This window comes from Capricornis sumatraensis, chromosome 4 (genome assembly GCF_032405125.1).
Source record: "Capricornis sumatraensis isolate serow.1 chromosome 4, serow.2, whole genome shotgun sequence".
Taxonomy (NCBI): Eukaryota; Metazoa; Chordata; class Mammalia; order Artiodactyla; family Bovidae; genus Capricornis; species Capricornis sumatraensis.
Window position 1 is genome coordinate 133,197,359 of NC_091072.1, and position 22,436 is coordinate 133,219,794.

The 22,436-nt window shown below is 38.4% G+C and overlaps 1 protein-coding gene and 1 non-coding gene across 2 annotated transcripts in view; both read right to left on the minus strand.

The window, feature by feature from the left end:
- PDE3A (phosphodiesterase 3A) overlaps positions 1-22,436 on the minus strand; it is a 141,861-nt gene that overhangs the window by 100,291 nt on the left and 19,134 nt on the right. The window lies entirely within an intron of this gene.
- On the minus strand, positions 11,263-11,369 carry LOC138079473 (U6 spliceosomal RNA). Its single transcript, XR_011144934.1, has one exon. It is a non-coding gene; the product is annotated as a U6 spliceosomal RNA (small nuclear RNA).

Below are 22,436 nucleotides of genomic sequence, written 5' to 3' on the forward strand. Positions count from 1 at the left end.
AAGCAACTAAACTCATGTAAAAAAAAAAAAACAAAACTGAAAACAACAACAGAAAAAAGGGGCATGCTTCCTGATATCCACTTTACAGGGGGTCCCAGGGGAAAATCAGATTAGGAGAACTTCTGAGGTTGGAGCTGGTGGGCCCAGAGAGCAATAGACAGGGGTCTTCTCCCAGGAAGCAGAACCAAGGTCTAATAAAAGATACAACTCATCCCAGAATATGGAACCTCAAAATGGCTTCCCAACGAGATTGGGAATAGCTTCAGATGAAGAATGCTGTGTGACTTCCTTTCTTCCCTTTCAAAATGTTCTCATTTATTGTGCCAATCATGTCCACTTTCCACATGTGAGTGTGGGACTGGGCACTAGTTGGGGGAGCATGGGAAGGCTGATAACCTGTCTTTTACATTCATAGACCTCTGAGTTCATAGGAACTACATGCAAATCTGATACAGAAATGACTGCCAAATACTGTCATGATTCAACTGTGTCCTACACCCCCACAAAAAAACACCCCAAAACAACACAGTGTCAAACCTAGACAGTGTGTTAAAAAGCAGAGGCATCACTTTGCCCGCAAATGTCCATGTAGTCAAAGCTATGGTTTTTCCAGTAGTCATGTACAGCTGTAAGAGTTGGATCAGGAAAAGACTGTGTTGAAGAATTGATGCTTTCGAACTATGATGCTGGAAAAGACTTTTGAGAATCCCTTGCACAGCAAGGAGATCAAACCAGTCAATCCAAAAGGAAATCAACCCTGAATATTCATTGGAAGGACTGACACTGAAGCTGAAACTCCAATACTTTGGCCACCTGATGTGAAGAACTGACTCACTGGAAAAGACTCTGATGCTGGGAAAGATTGAAGGCAGGAGGAGAAGGGGTCGACAGAGGATGAGATAGTCAGATAGCATCACCGACTTGATGGACATGAGTTTGGGTAAACTCCAGGAGATAGTGATGGACAGAGAAGCCTGGTGTGCTGAAGTCCATGGGGTGGCAAAGAGTTGGACACGACTAAGCAACTGAACAACAAAACTCATGTGTTGAAGTGCTCACCCCAGTATCCCAGAATGTGACATTATTTGGAGATAAGGTCTTTTGGGTGGTCCCAATCCAAAATGACTGCTGTTCTTACAAGCAGGGGAGTTTGGGGACAGCCACAAGCATACAAGGAGAATGCCAAGTGAAGATACAGGCAGAGATGAGTTACACACATGCAAAACAATGCCTAAGACTGCCACCAAGAAACCACCAGAAGCCAGGTGAGAGGCATGGCATCAATACTCTCTCACAGTCCTCGGGAGGAACCAACCTTGGGGATACCTTGATTTTGGAGTTATAGCTTCCAGAACTGTGAGACAAGGAGTTCTTGTTGTTTAAGCCACACAGTTTGTTGTACTTTGTTGTGGTAGCTAGAAAATTAATACATTCCCTACTGAGGAAACTAACATGCACCACATGCACACTGACTAGTCAGAACTTTCTTGTTGTCTTCCATGAGAAGGACCCAGTGTGTTTTTCTTGACCTGGAGAGAATAGTTTTCCTTACCCAGTGAGGACTAGAAGGTAAGCTAAGATGGTGTATGTTAAATGTTTCTAACCCTTCTTTCATTTCTGGATACATGGAAGGATTATGATTTCCTGGTTCCTCTGTGATTATGTGGGGCCAGGCCATTACTTATGGCCAATGAGCGATGCATACATGCATGCTCAGCTGTGTCTGACTCTTTGCTACCCATCCACAGACTGTAGCTCACCAGGCTCCTCTGTCCATGGAATTTTCTAGGCAAGAATCTTGGAGTGGGTTGCCATTTCCTCCTCCAAAGGATCTTCCCAAACCAGGGATTGAACCCACGTCTCCTGCATTGGCAGGTGGATTCTTTACCACTGGGCCATCTGGCAAGCCTCAATAAGTTATGAGGCTTAAGAACTGGTGTGTGCTATGTGTGCTACCCTCAGGGTGTGGCTCTTAAGTGCCAAAGTGAGACCCCCTTTCTGTCTGCTTCTATGATGGACAATGCCTTGTACCATAGCTGTTCTACCATCTCTATTCTAAAGCGAGGGCAAGTTGAAACAGGGACCCTAATCAAAGCATGCTGGGTGCTGCATGACAGACAAGCAAGAAATAAGCCTCATGATTTTGAGAGCTGAGGTCTGCTTATTATTTCAGTACCAGCTTATCTGTCGTGACTGATCCTGTCCGTAACTTAAAAATAAAAATCGTAAGGAAGATGGCTTATTTACAGTGCCTTCCTTGGGGAATATAATTAGATGAATAACCTGCCTCATGCTCCTCTGGAGGACTGTGAAACTCCCAGAGGAAGTGAAATCTAGTGCACAAGGAATCTGTAAGGATTCCTCTCATTCTGTGAACTGTCAGCTCTCCAGTTTCTCCCAGAAACAAGCAATGAAATGGGTACAATTCTCATAGAACTGCTCCTCTCCTGTCCTGAGAAATATTCTAAACCTACATTTGTTACTAGCTTGTTTCTGATATCAAATCAATACTTTTGTCCCATCTTTTGAAATTAACTGACTTGGTTATCTTTATTTTTTTCACTAGCTGTTTCTTAGTTATAAAAGGAACCAAAGACCACCCCCCGACCTGTTTCTAGTAAATAAAAAGATTGCCTATTTCCACTTTCTTTCTTTTAATAGTGGAAACGGAAAGTCAAATTCCACTTCCATAGCATATAATATAGCCACAAAACTTCAAAGTAAGAAGGGACATTAGAGATAGTGCAGCCAAATTCATTATTTTTTTTAAAGTAATGAAGCTGGAACATAAAGAAGTTATTTAACTCATCTATTGGAGATGATCATTTAAATGAAGTAATCAGTGAAAGACAAATACCATATGATATCATTTATAAAAATATGATATAAATGAACTTATTTACAAGAAAGAAATAAGACTCACAGGCATAGAAAGTAATTTATGATTCCTGAAGGGGAAAGAGAGGAGGGATAAATGAGGAGTTTGGGATTAACAGATACACATTACTATAGATAAAACAGATAAACAGCAAGGATTTACTGTAGAGCACAGGGAACTATATTCAGTGTCTTATAAAGGACAGAAATGGTGTGGACCTAACAGAAGCAGAAGATATTAAGAAGAGGTGGCAAGAATACAGAGAAAAGATCTTCACGACCCAGATAATCATGATGGTGTGATCACTCACACTCTCCTAGAGCCAGACATCCTGGAATGTGAGGTCAGGTGGGCCTTAGGAAATATCACTATGAACAAAGCTAGTGGAGGTGATGGAATTCCACTTGACCTATTTCAAATCCTAAAAGATGATGCTGTGAAAGTGCTGCACTCAATATGTCAGCAGATTTGGAAAACTCAGCAGTGGCCACAGGACTGAAAAAGGTCAGTTTTCATTCCAATCCCAAAGAAAGGCAATGCCAAAGAATGCTCAAACTACCGCACAATTGCACTCATCTCACATACTAGTAAAGTAATGCTCAAAATTCTCCAAGTCAGGCTTCAGCAAATCATGAATCATAAACTTCCAGATGTTCAAACTGGATTTAGAGAAGGCAGAAGAACCAGAGATCAAATTGCCAACATCTGCTGGATCATCAAAAAAGCAAGAGAGCTCCAGAAAAACATCTATATTTGCTTTATTGACTATGCTAAAGACTTTGACTGCGTGGATCACAATAAACTGTGGAAAATTCTGACGGAGATGGGAATACCAGACCACCTGACCTGCCTCTTGAGAAACCTATATGCAGGTCAGGAAGCAGCAGTTAGAACTGGACATGGAACAACAGACTGGTTTCAAATAGGAAAAGGAGTACATCAAGGCTGTATATTGTCACCCTGCTTATTTAACTTATATACAGAGTACATCATGAGAAACGCTGGGCTGGAAGAAGCACAAGCTGGAATCAAGTTTGCTGGGAGAAATATCAATAACCTCAGATATGCAGATGACACCACCCTTATGGCAGAAAGTGAAGAAGAACTAAAGAGCCTCTTAATGAAAGTGAATGAGAAGAGTGAAAAAGTTGGCTTAAAACTCAATATTCAGATAACGAAGATCATGGCATCTGATCCCATAACTTCATGGGAAATAGATGGGGAAACAGTGGAAACAGTGGCTGACTATATTTGGGGGCTCCAAAATCACTGCAGATGGTGACTGCCGCCATGAAATTAAGACACTTGCTCTTTGGAAGGAAAGTTGTGACCAACCTAGACAGCATATTAAAAAGCAGAGACATTACTTTGTCAACAAAGGTCCATCTAGTCAAGGCTATGGTTTTTCCAGTGGTCATGTATGGATGTGAGAGTTGGACTATAAAGAAAGCTGAGCACTCAAGAATGTATACTTTTGAATTGTGGTGTTGGAGAAGACTCTTGAGAGTCCTTTGGACTGCAAGGAGATCCAACCAGTCCATCCTAAAGGAAATCAGTCCTGAGTGTTCTCTGGAAGGACTGATGTTGAAGCTGAAACTCCAATACTTTGGCCACCTGATGCAGAGAGCTGACTCATTTGAAAAGACCCTGATGCTGGGAAAGATTGAAGGCAGGAGGAGAAGGGGATGACAGAGGATGAGATAGTTGGATGGCATCACCAGCACAATGGACATGGGTTGGGTGAATTCCAGAGTTGGTGAAGGACAGGGAGGCCTGACGTGCTGCGGTTCATGGGGTAGCAAAGAGTAGGACACAACTGAGCGATTGAACTGAACTGAATTGAATGGAAAATAATCTGAAAAAGATTATATATATATATATATATATATATATATATATATATATATATTTGAATCACTTTGTTGTACACCTGAGACACACCACTGTAAATTAACTATACTTCAATAAATTGATAAAGGGGGAAAAATCAGTTATTTTACTGGTCCAAAATCATGCTGTTAAGACTAAGACAATTAGTATCCAAGTACAGTATCGTGATTCCCAGTCTTACAGAAGGTATACAAAAACACACTTGAACGTGGATATGCACTGATCCAAAAATAGAGTTCAATAACCTGGTGGGAGGTGGAGGGACTTTGTGTAGAAACCTTCCTTCCATAGCATTCTCCAACAATTTCTGTTACCTACTCGTGGAATTCCAAACTCTTGAGCAGGAGAAACAAGGTGTGTCACAGAGGTCTCTACCTAACACACTAGTTCATTGCTTTCCAACACTCTTGCCCAAGGATTACTTGCTCTAAAGGGCCACTCTGTCTTCTGCTCTGACCTTTCCCTGGGCTCCCAAAGCACTGTGGTTCATGCCTACTCATATAGCTTTGCTCAAACAAGCTCTTTATCTATGATTCCCTGCTTGGGTAGTTCTTGGGTAATCTAGGGAGTCCCTGTTCCAGTTTCTACTTGATATGATGGGAAGATTTAATACCTCCCTCCTCTAAAACCCTTCTGATGTAATGTTAATGTATTTACTGCAGCTATGCCTTATTGCAGGGTGCCATCTCTCACTTTGTTTGGGCAAACTCATCTGGTTAAGTTCATAAATTTCCAAATCTGTATCTCTAATATAGACCTTTCTTAAGAATTTCACAATCATATGTGCAATTGCCTCTCAGATAGTGATAAATTGAATTCATATCTCTAACCCTCACCAAATTGCTCTTCTTCCTAGACTTCATATCTCAATGACTGATTGAATGATGTCATAAACCCAGTTGTCTCAATGAAAAAAATAGTATATCCTTTGCCTGTTCTTTAAATGTATCAATATTTATCAAGCAGCTACTAAATTACTAGGTGTCACATATTTTGCTAGAAATGAGTACACAACTGTGAAGAAAGTATGTATGAGTTCAGTCCATTTCCAGGTGGTGCAAGTTGCAAAGAACCTGCCTGCTATTGCAGGAGATGTAAGAGATAAGGATTTGATCCCTAGGTTGGGAAGATCCCCTGGAGGAGGGCATGGCAACCCACTCTACTATTTTTGCCTGGGAAATCCCATTGACGGAGGAGATTGCTGGGCTACAGTCCATGGTGTCGCAAAGAGTAACATACAACTGAAGTGACTTAGCACAAGAACGCAACTGTGACAGAGCATATATGGGTTCAGTGCATTCAAGACTAGATGATAGTCTCAGTTCAGTTCAGTCACTCATTTGGGTCCAACTCTTTGTGATCCCATGAATTGCAGCACACCAGGCCTCCCTGTCCATCACCAACTCCCAGAGTTTACTCAAACTCATGTCCATTGAGTCTGTAATGCCATCCAAACATGTCATTCTCTGCTATCCCCTTCTCCTCCCACCTTCAATCTTTTCTAGCATCAGGGTCTTTTTTCCAGTGAGTCAGTTCTTCGCATTAGGTGACAAAATTACTGGAGTTTCAGCTTCAGCACCAGTCTTTCCAATAAATATATAAATATATATATAGGACTGATTTTCTTTAGGATGGACTGGCTGGATCTCCTTGGTCCAAGGGACTCTCAAGAGTCTCCTCCAACACCATAGTTCAAAAGCATCAATTCTTCGGTGCTCAGCTTTCTTTACAGTCCGACTCTAACATTCATACGTGACTACTGGAAAAATCAAGCTTTGACTAGATGGACTTTTGTTGGCAAAGTGATGCCTCTGCTCTTTAATATGCTGTCTAGGTAGGGCATAGCTTTTCTTCCAAGGAGCAAGAAAATTTTAATTTCACGGCTGCAGTAACCATTTGCAGTGATTTTGGAGCCCCCCTAAAATAAAGTCTGACACTGTTTCCACTGTTTCCCCATCTATTTCCCATGAAGTGATGGGACCAGATGCCATGATCTTCGTTTTCTTAGTGTTGAGCTTTAAGCCAACTTTTTCACTCTCCTCTTTCACTTTCATCAAGAGGCTTTTTAGTTCCTCTTTACTTTCTGCCATAAGGGTGGTGTCATCTGCATATCTGAGGTTATCGATATTTCTCTCGGCAATCTTGATTCCAGCCTGTGCTTCTTCCAGCCCAGCGTTTCTCATGATGTACTCTGCATAGAAGTTAAATAAGCAGGGTGACAATATACAGCCTTGAAGTACTCCTTTTCCAGTCTGTTGTTCCATGTCCAGTTCTAACTGTGGCTTCCTGACCTGCATACAGATTTCTCAAGAGGCAGCTCAGGTGGTCTGGTATTCCCATCTCTTTCAGAATTTCTCACAGTTTGTTGTGATCCACACAGTCAAAGGATTTGGCATAGTCAATAAAACAGAAGTAGATGTTTTTCTGGAACTCTCTTGCTTTTTGACAACCCAACGGATGTTTCCAATTTGTTCTCTTGTTCCTCTGCCTTTTCTAAATCCAGTTTGAACATCTGGAATTTCACAGTTCATGATTTGCTGAATCCTGACTTGGAGAATTTTGAGCATTACTTTACTAGTGTGTGAGATGAGTGCAATTGTATGGTAGTTTGAGCATTATTTGGCATTGCCTTTCTTTGGAATGAAAACTGACCTTTTCCAGTCCTGTGGCCACTGCTGAGTTTTCCAAATTGGCTGGCATATTGAATGAAGCACTTTCACAGCATCATGTTTTAGGATTTGAAATAGCTCAAGTGGAATTCCACCACCTCCACTAGCTTTGTTCGTAGTGATGCTTCCTAAGGCCCACTTGACTTCGCATTCCAGGATGTCGGGCTCTAGGTGAGTAATCATACCATTGTGATTATCTGGGTTATAGTAGATTATACTAGTGTCTGAATTATACTAGATTATAGTCTAGTAGTGAGAGAAATGGGTCTTCCCTGGTAGCTCAGCTGGTAAAGAATCTGCCTGCAATGCAGGAGACCCTGGTTCGATTCCTGGGTCAGAAAGATCCCCTGGAGAAAGGATAGGCTACCAACTCCAGTATTCTTGGGCTTCCTTGGTGGCGCAGATGGTAAAAGTGAGATAAATGGGTAAATCAAAAGTTATTACAAATTATGGTAAATATTATACAAAAAGAAGGTTGTGGTAGTACATAATGGTGAGGTATGGAAGGGGGCATAAAAGTTTCTAATTTAGAGACTGTGAAAGGCCTCACTGAGGACGTGACATACCTTCCTCTGCATTTCTACACTTGGTCTAGCCTATATTTTATTTGTATTACTGTCAAAGTGTCCAAAACTGTCTCCTGCCTCCAGTCTCCTACTTTCAACTCATCCATTACCTGAGTGCTATGAGAGTGACTTGTTAAATACTTAAAAAAAACTTTTATTTTACTTTTCATTTCCAAGAAAGTGTTACCAGAGTATAACTGATTTTTAATGTATCAGCTTCAGGTGTACAGCAATTTGAATCAGGTATACATATATTTACATCAACATTTTTTTTCTGTTTCAACTTTTCTCTTTTTTTAATTGTTTATTTTTATTTTTTAAAATTTATTATTATTTTTTTTACTTTACAATATTGTATTGGTTTTGCCACACATCAACATGAATCCGCCACGGGTGTACACGTGTTCCCAATCCCGAACCCCCCCTTCCATCTCCGCCCCCCGCCCCTCCCACCCCCCCGCCACATCACCCCTCCGGGTCATCCTAGTGCCCCAGCCCTAAGCATCCTGCACCCTGCATTGAATGTAGACTGGCGATTCATTTCTTATATGATATTATACATGTTTCAATGCCGTTCTCCCAAATCATCCCATTCTCTCCCTCTCCCACAGAGTCCAAAAGACTGTTCTATACATCTGTGTCCCTTTGGCTGTCTCACATACAGGATTATCATTACCATCTTTCTAAATTCCATATATGTGCGTTAGTATACTGCATTGGTGTTTTTTTTGTTTGCTTGTTTTTGTTTTTTCTGGCTTACTTCACTCTGTATAATCGGCTCCAGTTTCATCCACCTCATTAGAACTGATTCAAATGCATTCTTTCTAATGGCTGAGTAATACTCCATTATGTATATGTACCACAGCTTTCTTATCCATTCATCTGCTGATGGACATCTAGGTTGTTTCCATGTCCTGGCTATTATAAACAGTGCTACAATAAACATTGGGGTACACGTGTCTCTTTCAATTCTGGTTTCCTCGGTGTGTATGCCCAACAGTGGGATTGCTGGGTCATAAGGCAGTTCAATTTCCAGTTTTTTAAGGAATCTCCACACTGTTCTCCATAGTGGCTGTACTACTTTGCATTCCCACCAACAGTGTAAAAGGGTTCCCTTTTCTCCACACCCTCTCCAGCATTTATTGCTTGTAGACTTTTGGATCGCAGCCATTCTGACTGGCATGAAATGGTACCTCATTGTGGTTTTGATTTGATAATGAGTGATGTTGAGCATCTTTTCCTGTCTTTGTTAGCCATTTGTATGTCTTCTTTGGAGAAATGTCTATTTAGTTCTTTGGCCCATTTTTTGATTGGGTTATTTATTTTTCTGGAATTGAGCTGCAGGAGTTGCTTGTATATTTTTGAGATTAGTTGTTTGTCAGTTGCTTCATTTGCTATTATTTTCTCCCATTCTGAAGGCTATTTTTTCACCTTGCTTATAGTTTCCTTTGTTGTGCACAAGCTTTTAATTTTAATTAGGTCCCATTTGTTTATTTTTGCTTTTATTTCCAGTATTCTGGGAGGTGGGTCATAGAGGATCCTGCTGTGATTTATGTCGGAGAGTATTTTGCCTATGTTCTCCTCTAGGAGTTTTATAGTTTCTGGTCTTATGTTTAGATCTTTATTTTTGTGTATGGTGTTAGAAAGTGATCTAGTTTCATTCTTTTAAAAGTGGTTGACCAGTTTTCCCAGCACCACTTGTTAAAGAGATTGTCTTTAATCCATTGTATATTCTTGCCTCCTTTGTCAAAGATAAGTTGTCCATAGGTATGTGGATTTATCTCTGGGCTTTCTATTTTGTTCCATTAATCTATCTTTCTGTCTCTGCGCCAGTACCATACTGTCTTGATGACTGTGGCTTTGTAGTAGAGCCTGAAGTCAGGCAGGTTGATTCCTCCAGTTCCATTCTTCTTTCTCAAGATTGCTTTGGCTATTTGAGGTTTTTTGTATTTCCATACAAATTGTGAAATTATTTGTTCTAGCTCTGTGAAAAATACTGTTATAGCTTGATAGGGATTGCATTGAATCTATAGATTGCTTTGGATAGTATACTCATTTTCACTATATTGATTCTTCTAATCCATGAACATGGTATATTTCTCCATCTATTAGTGTCCTCTTTGATTTCTTTCACAAGTATTTTATAGTTTTCTATATATAGGTCTTTAGTTTCTTTAGGTAGATATATTCCTAAGTATTTTATTCTTTTTGTTGCAATGGTGAATGGAATTGTTGCCTTAATTTCTTTTTCTATTTTATCATTATTAGTGTATAGGAATGCAAGGGATTTCTGTGTGTTGATTTTATATCCTGCAACTTTACTATATTCATTGATTAGCTCTAGTAATTTTCTGGTAGAGTCTTTCGGGTTTTCTATGTAGAGGATCATGTCATCTGCAAACAGTGAGAGTTTTATTTCTTCTTTTCCATTTTGGATTCCTTTTATTTCTTTTTCTGCTCTAATTGCTGTGGCCAAAACTTCCAGAACTATGTTGAATAGTAGTGGTGAAAGTGGGCACCCTTGTCTTGTTCCTGACTTTAGGGGAAATGCTTTCAATTTTTCACCATTGAGGATAATGTTAGCTGTGGCTTTGTCATATATAGCTTTTATTATGTTGAGGTATGGTCCTTCTATTCCTGCTTTCTGGAGGGTTTTTTTTTTATCATAAATGGATGTTGAATTTTGTCAAAAACTTTCTCTGCATCTATTGAGATCATCATATAGCTTTTATTTTTCAATTTGTTAACGTGGTGTATTACATTGATTGATTTGAGGTTATTGAAGAATCCTTGCATCCCTGGGATAAAGCTCACTTGCTCATGGTGTATGACCTTTTTAATGTGTTGTTGGATTCTGATTGCTAGAATTTTGTTAAGAATTTTTGCATCTATTTTCATCAGTGATATTGGCCTGTAGTTTTCTTTTTCTGTAGTATCTTTGTCAGGTTTTGGTATTAGGGTGATGGTGGCCTCATAGAATGAGTTTGGAAGTTTACCTTCCTCTGCAATTTTCTGGAAGAGTTCGAGTAGGATAGGTGTTAGCTCTTATCTAAATTTTTGGTAGAATTCAGCTGTGAAGCCGTCTGGACCTGGGCTTTTGTTTGCTGGAAGATTTGTGATTACAGTTTCAATTTCCGTGCTTGTGATGGGTCTGTTAAGATTTTCTATTTCTTTCTGGTTCAGTTTTGGAAAGTTGTACTTTTCTAAGAATTTGTCCATTTCTTCCACATTGTCCATTTTATTGGCATATAATTGCTGAAAAAATATGGAACGCTTCCCGAATTTGCATGTCATCCTTGCACAGGAGTCATGCTAATCTTTTCTGTATCATTCCAATTTTAGTATATGTGCTGCCGAAGTGAGCACCATCAACTGTTTTTTAAGGTTATTTTCCCATAAAAGTCGTTACCGAATATTCAGTAGAGTTCCCTGTGGTATATAGTAGGTTAGTTATTCATTTTATATATAGTATTATATACATTTGAATCTCCCAAATCCTAATTTATCCCTTTCCCTGTTGTTAGTCATAAGTTTGTTTTCTAGGTCTGTAAGACTGACTATACTGGTGGTTTAGTCACTAAGTCGTCAAGTCACTAAGTCTGACTTTTGTGACCTCATGGACTATAGCTTGCCAGGCTCCTCTGTCCATGAGATTCTTCAGGAAAGAATACTGGAGTGAGTAGCCATTTCCTTCTCTAGGGGATCTTCCCAACCCAGGGATTGAACCCAGGTCTCCTGTATTGAAGGCAGATTCTTTACCGACTGAGCTATGAGGGAAGCCTTGTGAGTCTATTACTGTTTTGTAAATAATTTCAATTGTGTCATTTTCTCAGATTCCTTATAAGTGATATCATATGATATCTGTCATTTCTGTCTCACTTATTTCACTCAATATGACAAAACCAAATGTAGAACTACCATATGATCTAGCAGTCCCACTCCTGAGCATATATCCAGAAAAAGGCATAGTCCAAAAAAATACATGCACCCTGATGTTCACTGCAGCACTCTTTACAATAGCCAAGACATGGAAGCAACTTGAACATCTACTGACAGAGGAATAAATAAAAAGAAGAGGTAGTATATATACACAATGGAATATTATTAAGTCATAAAAAGAATGAAATAATGACATTTGTTGTAACATGGATGAAAAAGAATGATTTTTAAAATTGCTGATCAGTTAACCTTTTACCTATGTTGGTATTAGAATAATTTTCTGAAACTGGATCTAATTATATTAGTACCCAATCCAAGGTCCTTCAAAAACTTTAGAAAAGTATCAGCTAAAAATACAAGGGCCTGTAAGATGTGAACTTCCTTAGTCTCAAGCTCCTTCCTGCCTGGAAGTCTTTGCTCTGTTCTACTGAATAACGATTTTGCTAAATTTTACCTTTGCCTGCAAAGTCTTCCACACTCCTTTCCTAGTTTGACCCCTAATCAACTTTCAAGTCAACTCAAATGTAACCTCCTTTCTACCAGGGGTGCCTGGTATAGTTACATCTTTCTTATGAGCTTCTGCCATTCTCAGAGGATGCTGCCAGCACAGTCCCAATCAACAATTCATTGTATATGTTTCATCCATTAGAGTAAGAACAGAACAGTTTCATTTTCGTGTCCCTATTTCTAATGCCGTGCACAGTGTCTGCCATGCAGAAGAGACACAGTGTTGAATGAATGACTTCATGAAATGATGAATGATGATAAGCATCTGATTTTATTTTCAGCTGTGCAAGCATCATGCTTAATCTTACATTTATGGCACTTAACATAAAATAGATACTTGAAGACTATATTCTGAGTGAAAAATCACAAGAATACTGTATGGATGTGTGCTATAATGGTAATGTAAAGACAAGCCCTAACAAAAATAAAAAAATAACTAATTGTGAATTCAAAGATCAAAATGTAGAAACTAGAAAGCATCCATTCACTTTGTATTTACCAACTTATCCTTTCTTTATTCCTTTGTATAACTCCGTGTTACTCCTTCTGGGTTCCTGAATCTTGTATTCTAACAACTGGACGAATTCCATTTGAAATATGAGAAAGTCCATCTCTTCTTACAATAACAAATGGCTTAAAAAGAAGATATAATATTTTCATTATTGTTGTCCTTATGTAGCTGACAAGAAAACCGTTTTTTGCTAGACAAATTGTATTTTTGTTTATTTCCATAAATTGAGCCTACTTAAAATGAAGACTGTCTGTCTAATCTCATTTCCACTGGTAAATGACTTAATGCTCAAAGAGTCAGTTCCTCTTTTCTGTTTATTGCTACTAGAGGATTTAGTCCTTTCACATTATGTAAGACCACGGCAATCTTTATTTCCTGTTTTCCAGATATCTTAAGGTTTCTGCCAAGCTTCTCATCCCTCTGGTTTTAATTAGTTTGTATATGTCTTTATTTCCGGATGTCCACTTTTTAATTTTAGTCAATTTTTCTATTTCCTGTTAATCTAACATTTGGTAGACAATGTAAAATTTATAATACATGAAATAGTGCTCACAATTCAATTACTATATAGACTTATTTTATTCTCAAATCCCTGCTTCAGAGTGACAGACACTATCTTACTCCAAACTCCAGATTTTAGAAACTTAAACACTGGCAATGCTGAAGTTTAAGCAATTCTCTCTGTAACATTTGTTGAATATATTAGTATACTAAAATGCTCAAATTAAGATGTGGCAGTAGTTTCTAGGTGTTAATTCTTAGGTTTGTGAATATATGCAAGCACTGACTTTATTTCTACCATTTTTGTACATTTGAATTGAGCTGTACATTAAAATAACCTTCTATCCAATCAATCTTATACAGAAACTAAATGAAATTGTCTGATAAATTTGTAATTAGAGCTCATTTGTCAGGTCAAATCCAGTACTTTGGGCTTGAAAAAGATAGGAGGGTGAATGAAAGGAATAGCTTCTCTGTAAAAATTGTATAGACTACTAATTTTTACAGAATCTTGTAACATGATGTTACACAGAATAAAGTAGAACAAGAACTCTTTTCAAAAGGATGGAAGTCCATAAATCACTCCAAACAATCTTAGAGGTTAATATGTATTATAGGCTAAATTATGTAAGAAATTATATATCTAAAATATATACAAAGAATTCTCAAACACATCTGTGAGGCCACACAATTACCAGTAAACAGTATTGGGTAACTTTTTAAGCTGCCTTTTTTTTTTGGTTAAAGTTTTTCTTTATTTTGTAATTGTCTACTTAATCAGAGTTTTATTTTCCTCTCTTGATTTTAACCAGGAAGTTTTCTTTACAGTTAATCTTAATTAACTTTATAGCTTAATTTTTTAATATTTGAGCCCTAATGAAATGGTCAGATAACTATTAAGGAGGCTGAAATTTATTTAATGTAAGTTCACTTTTGTTGGATGCTAAGTAAAAAGGATGTCAATTTATAAAGTTGAAATTCAATTTTAGCAAAGACAACTTAGTTTTGACTTGTTTTGCAAAATATATGACATACAAATTTAGTATTCTCATTGAAAATATCTGAGAACTATTTATGGATGATATCATATACATCTTCATAAATTATTAGAGAAGTAGGCATTCCAAATGAGACAAATAATTATCTTACCTATGCAATCAGAGGTGACTCAATAAATAATATGTTAAATGACATTTATAGAAGCTTAGAAGGAAGATAGCTTTGCTGCTGGCTCAGTGGTAAAGAACTTGCCTGCCAATGCAGGAGACCCAGGTTTGATCTGTGGGTCAGGAAGATGCCCTGGAGAAGGAAATGGCTAACCAGTCTAGTATTCTTGTCTGAGAAATCCTATGGAAAGAGGAGTCTGGCAGGCTATAGTCTATGAGGTCACAAGACAGTCAGACATGACTGACTGACTAAGCATGCATGCATGATTTCCATTTTGGAGCTGGGTTATGATGCCATTTGTAATATATCAAAGAAATCTGTGAAATGGTAAACAGAAGCTAATGATCTTTTCAGTGGAATAGTTCATAAGGTAGCATCATCTCTCTGTGTCAAAATATGATTGAGAGATGTTTTTCTCTCTTTGGAAAAGAAGGACAAAGAACATGCTACCAATCAATGTATTGAGAATATTTCGACATATGTGATTATGTAAGCTGTTTCCTAAGGGAAAATGATAGTACATGTTCTAGAGCCTAGAATCTAGGTGGTCAGGTGAGAGAGGAGGACTGGGACATTCATGTCATGTTGAGTGATTAAAGAGCTGAAGATAGAAGTGGTAGAGGTGGAGGTGGTTCAGTTCAGTTTGATTCAGTGGCTCATTTGTGTCCAACTCTTTGCGAGGCCATGAAATGCAGCATGCCAGGCCTCCCTGTTCATCACCAACTCCTGAGTCCACCGAAACCCATGTCCACTGAGTTGGTGATGCCATCCAACCATCTCATCCTCTGTCATCTCCTTCTCCTCCTGCCCTCAATCTTTCCCAGCATCAGGGTCATTTTGAATGAGTCAGCTCTTTGCATCAGGTGGCCAAAGTATTGGAGTTTCAGCTTCAACATCAGTTCTTCCAACGAACACCCAGGACTGGTCTCCTTTAGGATGGACAGGTTGGATCTCCTTGTAGTCCAAGGGACTCTCAAAAGTCTTCTCCAACACTAGTTCAAAACCGTCAATTCTTCAGCGCTCAGCTTTCTTCACAGTCCAACTCTCACGTCCATACATGACCACTGGAAAAACCAGAGCCTTGACTAGATGGACCTTTGTTGACAAAGTAATGTCTCTGCTTTTTAATATGCTGTCTAGGTTGGTCACAACTTTCCTCCAAGGAGCGAGCGTCTTTTAATTTCATGACGGCAGTCACCACCTGCAGTGATTTTGTAGCTCACCAAAATAAAATCAGCCACTGTTTCCACTGTTTCCCCATCTATTTCCCATGAAGTGATGGGACCAGATGCCATGATCTTAGTTTTCTGAATGTTGAGCTTTAAGCCAACTTTTTCACTCTCTTCTTTCACTTTCATCAAGAGGCTCTTTAGTCCTTCTTCACTTTCTGCCATAAGGGTGGTGTCATCTGCATACCTGAGGTTATTGATATTTCTCCCGGCAATCTTGATTCCAGCTTGTGCTTCTTCCAGTCCAGCATTTCTCATGTTGTACTATGCATATAAGTTAAATAAGTGGGGTGACAATACACAGCCTTGACATACTCCTTTTCCTACTTGGAAAAGTTGTTGTTCCATGTCCAGTTCTAACTGTTGCTTCCTGACCTGCATATAGGTTTCTCAAGAGGCAGGTCAGGTGGTCTGGTATTCCCATCTCTTTCAAATTTTCCTCAGTTTATTGTGATCCACACAGTGAAAGGCTTTGGCATAGTCAATAAAGCAGAAACAGATGTTTTTCTGGAACTCTCTTGCTTTTTTGATGATCCAGTGGATGTTGGCAATTTGATCTCTAGTTCCTCTGCCTTTTGTAAAACCAGCTTGAACATCTGAAAGTTCATGGTTCATGTATTGCTGAAGCCTGTCTTGGAGAATTTTGAGCATTACTTTACTAGTATGTGAGATGAGTGCAATTGTGCAGTAGTTTGAGCATTCTTTGGCATTGCCTTTCTTTGGGATTGGAATGAAAACTGATCATTTCCAGTCCTGTGGCCACTGCTGAGTGTTCCAAATCTGCTGACATATTGAGTGCAGCACTTTCACAACATCATCTTTCAGAATTTGAAATAGGTCAAGTGGAATTCCATCACCTCCACTAGTTTTGTTCCTAGTGATGCTTCCTAAGGCCCACTTGACTTTGCATTCCAGGATGTCTGGCTCTAGGTGAGTGTGAGTGATCACACCATTGTGATTATCTGGATTGTGAAGATGTTATTTGTACAGTTCTGTGTTCTTGCCATCTCTTCTTAATATCTTCTGCTTCTGTTAGGTCCATACTACTTCTGTCCTTTATTGAGCCCATCTTTTCACAAAATATTCCCTTAGTATCTCTAATTTTCTTGAAGCGATCTGTACTCTTTCCCATTCTATTGTTTTCCTGTATTTCTTTGCATTGAATCACTAAGGAAGGCTTTCTTATCTGTCCTTGCTATTCTTTGGAACTCTGCATTCAAATGGGTACATCTTTCCTTTCCTCCTTTGGTTTTTGCCTCTCTTCTTTATACAGCTATTTGTAAGGCCTCCTCAGGCAGCCATTTTGCTTTTTTACGTTTCTTTTTCTTGAGGATGGTCTTGATTCCTGTGTCCTGTACAATGTCATGAATGTCCATCCCTTGTTCATCAGGCACTCTGTCTATCAGATCTAGTTCCTTAAATCTATTTCTCATTTCCACTGTATAATCATAAGGGATTTGATTTAGGTCATACCTGAATGGTCTAGCAGTTTTCCCCACTTTCTTCAATTTAAGTCTGAATTTGGCAATAAGGAGTTCATGATCTGAGCCACAGTCAGCTCCTGGTCTTGTTTTGGCTGACTATATAGAGCTTCTCCATCTTTGGCTGCAAAGAATATAATCAATCTGATTTTGGTGTTGACCACCTGGTGATGTCCATGTATAGAGTTCTCTTGTGTTGTTGGAAGAGAGTGTTTGCTATAATCAGTGCGTTCTATTGGTAGAACTCTATTAGCCTTTGCCCTGCTTCACTCTATACTCCAAGGCCAAATTTGCCTGTTACTCCAGGTATTTCTTGACTTCCTCCATCTGCATTCCAGACCCCTATAATGAAAAGGACATCTATTTGGGGTGTTAGTTCTAGAAGGTCTTGTAGATCTTCATAGATCCGTTCAACTTCACCTTCTTCAGCATTACGGGTCAGGGCATAGACTTGGATTACCGTGATATTGAATGGTTTGCCTTGGAAATGAACAGAGATCATTCTGTTTTTGAGATTGCATCCAAGTACTGCATTTTGGACTCTTTTGTTGACTATGATGGCTATTCCATTTCATCTAAGGGATTCTTGCCCACAGTAGTAGATATAGTGGTCATCTGAGTTGAATTCACCCATTCCAGACCATCTTAGTTCACGGATTCCTAGAATGTCAATATTCACTCTTGCCATCTCCTGTTTGACCACTACCAATTTGCCTTGATTCATGAACCTAACATTTAGGTACCTATGCAATATTGCTCTTTACAGCATCGAACCTTGCTTCTATCACCAGTCCCATCCACAACTGGGTGTTGTTTTTTCCTTGCCTCCATCCCTTCATTCTTTCTGGAGTTGTTTCTCCACTGATCTCCAGTGGTATACTGGGCATCTATCGACCTGGGGAGTTCATCTTTCAGTGTCCTATCTTTCAAGGCAAGAATACTGAAGTGGTTTGCTATTTCCTTCTCCAGTGGGTGGTGAAGATGGCAAATGATGATATGGCATTTCAAGTTACCATTTAATTAAACTTATTTATTCCATACAATATTTTTGATTCAATGTCTTTCAGTTCTGTCGTTCAGTCATGTTCGACTCTTTGCGACCCCATGAATCACAGCATGCCAGGCCTTCCTGTCCATCACCATCTCCCAGAGTTCACTCAAACTCACATCCATCGAGTCGCTGATGACATCCAGCCATCTCATCCTATGTCGTCCCCTTTTCCTCCTGCCCCTAATCCCTCCCAGCATCAGAGTCTTTTCCAATGAGTCAACTCTTCGCATGAAATGGCCAAAGTATTGGAGTTTCAGCTTTAGCATCATTCCCTCCAAACAACACCTAGGACTGATCTCTTTTAGAATTGACTGGTTGGATCTCCTCGCAGTCCAAGGGACTCTCAAGAGTCTTCTCCAACACCACAGTTCAAAAGCATCAATTCTTTGCCACTCAGCTTTCTTCACAGTTCAACTCTCACATCCATACATGACCACTGGAAAAACCACAGCCTTGACTAGATGGACCTTTGTTGATAAAGTAATGTCTCTGCTTTTCAGTATGCTATCTAGGTTGGTCATAACTTTCCTTCCAAGGAGTAAGTGTCTTTCAATTTCATGGATGCAGTCACCATCTGCAGTGGTTTTGGAGCCCCCCAAAATAAAGTCTGACACTGTTTCCACTGTTTCCCCATCTATTTCCCATTAAATGATGAGACCAGATGCCATGATCTTTGTTTTCTGAATGTTGAGCTTTAAGCCAACTTTTTCACTCTCCTCTTTCACTTTCATCAAGAGGCTTTTCAGCTCCTCTTCACTTTCTGCCATAAGGTTGGTGTCATCTGCATATCTGAGGTGATTGATATTTCTCTCGGCAATCTTGATTCCAGCTTGTGCTTCTTCCAGCCCAGCATTTCTCATGATGTATTCTGCATATAAGTTAAACAAGCAGGGTGACAATATACAGTCTTGACATACTCCTTTTCCTATTTGGAACCAGTCTGTTGTTCCATGTCCAGTTCTAACTGTTGCTTCCTGACCTGCATATAGGTTTCTCAAAAGGCAGGTCAGGTAGTCTGGTATTATATCCACAGAACAACCCTACAGAGTACATATTATGTCATTTCCCAGATGAGAAAATTATGACTGCTAGTGCTTAACTATCACATTATGGTGACATGTATTTAATGGTGGCCTTGGGATCTTTATGATGTCAAAGGTCACTCTCTCAACCATGACACCAACTTGTCCATCATTCCAGTTAGGGTGGAATTCTGCAGGACTACACTTTAAAGGTTGTAGTTCCGTGAAATTTCAAGCAAATTTCATTCTAACCTTTTGCTTTGACAGAAGTGCAGCTTTAAAAAGATGAGATATAGTTAAATTTCACCTCTGTGAACTGCTGTTGGTTAAATGAGAGGTTGTGGCCCTTTTAGAGTTCTTCCAGAGTTCATATTCAGAAGTAATTTCTACCCCATCATAAATAAACTAACCTCCTTAACAATCCTGCTGGTTACGTGGTGAAGTGGAAAGGTTAGAGAGTTGTTCAGGTTTGGAGTATTACTTCTTCGTGCACTGTACATAATAAATCTAATTTATGGAAGGCAGACTTGGCAGCAGAAAATGCAGTGGTATATTTCTGTTGGCTGAACCACCATTTTTTTGTCAGAAAAGCAATTCTGAGATGTTTATTTTCCTGCACATTTATAAGGCTGTTTGGAAAACCCACCACTCAAAGGTTGACCTTGCTGTTATTTAAATATTTCTGAGGCTCTAAATTTATAACCTCCATGACAATACTGGGCTTATGGTTTGAATGAAAATTAAGGTTTCTTAATTCCTTAAATAAAAATGAACTTACCTATTTTAAATGATGGTAACTTGTATTGGTATGAAAAGAACTAACTTTTTACCTTATCTGGTAGTGTTCTGATGGACTCATGACAAATCAGATCTTAAATATTTCTTGGTGAGAGTAAGTATAGCACAGTATAGTCAAAAGCAGCCCTCTAGAGTCAGACAGACGTAAGATGAAATACAACCTAACTTCTTTCTAGCTCTGACTTTTGGCAAGTCATATAAACTGTTTTGTCTATCTCCTGATTTATATTGGATTGGCCAAAAAGTTTGTTCTGGTTGGTAGGGAAAAACACTAACAAACCTTTTGGTCAACCCAATAAATGTATAATGTTTCCCAGAACTCTTACAGACTTCCTGAGGGGCAAAAGTCGTTTGTGCTCTTTCTATGGAACAGCTTCAACAGCAACACTCTAGCCACACAGAGGAGAAGCTCCAAACCTGAGCTTAATAATGATTGACCTTTCAGAACTGTTTTATAGATTAAAATAAATTTTTTGAATAAAGTATCTAGCACAAGACGTGGCCAAAAAATACATTCAGTGATTATTAAGGCTTTTTTTTTTTTTTGGCCTGTGGTTAACTCAAGATATGTTTTAAATATTTTATTTCAAATCTTTTCTCTTTTGTAACAGGAAGAAATGAGAAATTACCTATCACGTAGGGAAAAAAAAAATCACCAACAAAATTAATGAAAAAAAAAAAAAGGCACAAAGAATTTACAGCTCAACACATGAGCCTAAGATGAACTGAAACCCAAGTATGGAAAAAGAGGCAGGATCACCATTTCAACTGGTAACAAATTATTGATAACAATCATTATAACATGGGAGAGGTGAAGGGGAGATATTAAAATACTGACATCTCTGGATTCTGTATTTCATGCATCTTAGCAGGATAACTTCTAAGTAAAACACAAATTACACACTTGAACTACAGAATTAGAGTTCAGCAGTCATGGTGGTAAATAGTTTTGTCTGAAACACTAAAATTACTAGCATATCTTATGTTTAAGAGACTTGTCTGCTCATGTAGTTATTCTTTCAAAAGATATTTATTACTTTGTGCAAGGGTAATAGGGTATTATTTATTTTTATATTCTTCCATAAATTTTAACACAGAACCTTAAGAACTCCAAGTAATCAATGAAGAAGAAAAATAGCAGAAAATGCAGAAGGAAGGACATTGTTAATCTTGGATAAATGTAGATTTAATACCAAATAATAATATTATAAAGTTTCATAACACTTGAATCATTTATGTTTGGGTGAAAAGATTGGGTTTTTATTTGGGAGTTTAGTGAAATGTTTTAAGCTAATAAAATATTCTGTTTAATATTCTGCGATAGTTTTAAAACGCCTCAGACATCATTCTAGAACTTTGGCTGTAAAGTTTTTTCCTCGCAGATCATATTTTTGTTCAAAATGAAAATTAATATTAACCTAAAAAATACTTCAGAAGTTAAAGAAGTTTATCACAGGCTTGATTTCATTCCTTTCTGTGTTTCTTGTTTTTAAAAGCATCTCTGTTCTCCTTCTTTATTATAACTTCTGTTGAAAATCCTTATAGAACAAAAAGTTATTCAGACTTTGTTAACAGTAGCAGCTCTACAATTTGGTAAATATTGTCACCATGTATAATCAGTAATAAGATATATATTTTTTAAAGTGCAGCCTCTGTTACAACAATTAGCATTTCTTCAAAATATGCTTTCCTGAATAATCACTGGGACTCCAGTTATCTGCAAATTAAAGCAAGGCCACATCACAGCCAAACTGTGAACTAGGTTAAATGAAAGTTCTGTGTGCTTCGATTTTGCACTGCACACCTCATGCATTCATTCACTGACTCAACATTTCTTGAACAACTTCTGAGTGGCAATCACTGCAGAGGATTCAAACAAGACATAGTTCCTGAATATGAGAAGTTTTAGTCTGGCAGGAAATTCTGCATAGCTTTCTATGATAAATGCATGATGGATGAAAATGTATTATGGGAGCACAGATAATGCTTAAATAAGAGTTGGTGCTCAATATCTCAACTGTGTTGAAGAAGGCTTTAACAATATAAAAGAGAAAAAAGGTATTTAAATTACAGGCAGAGAAAACACGCTTGTAAAAGCACAGAAGAATGGAATAACATGATGCCATCCAAGGTACAGGAAAAGTGATCTGTTTTGGAAAGAGAAGGAAGATGTTAGGAGAGAGCTAAAAGTCAGAAAATAACAGGCCTTGTAGCCTCTTTCTTAATC